Genomic DNA, 379 nt, shown 5'->3' on the forward strand with positions numbered 1-379 from the left:
AGCATCCCACGTGGATGCTGTGTTCTTAGAGAAAACTAATGAAGTCATGTCGTTTTCTCATAGTGAACCTTTCAAAGTTTATGCAAAATCTCCTAGAATTGAAAGGAAATTATGTTCTCCTATCATTCTGCCGGAATCTTTAAGAGCCAAAACACTTTAGATTTTTGACAAATAGCACAGGGACAGTGGAATGCTAGCGCATTTGCCTCAAAGTCAAATTCTGGTGCGAATTTTTCTGAAGTTTGCCTTTTCAGTCGAGCTTGCAAAGATTTCTTCCCTAGTTTCTTGCCGCATTTACAAAACATACATTCTAAAGTTTATTCAAGAATAAAAATCAGCCTCTGCAAGTCGACGTCATCTAAAACAAAATAAGTCTGTG

This window comes from Syngnathus scovelli, chromosome 17, assembly GCF_024217435.2.
Source record: "Syngnathus scovelli strain Florida chromosome 17, RoL_Ssco_1.2, whole genome shotgun sequence".
NCBI lineage: Eukaryota > Metazoa > Chordata > Actinopteri > Syngnathiformes > Syngnathidae > Syngnathus > Syngnathus scovelli.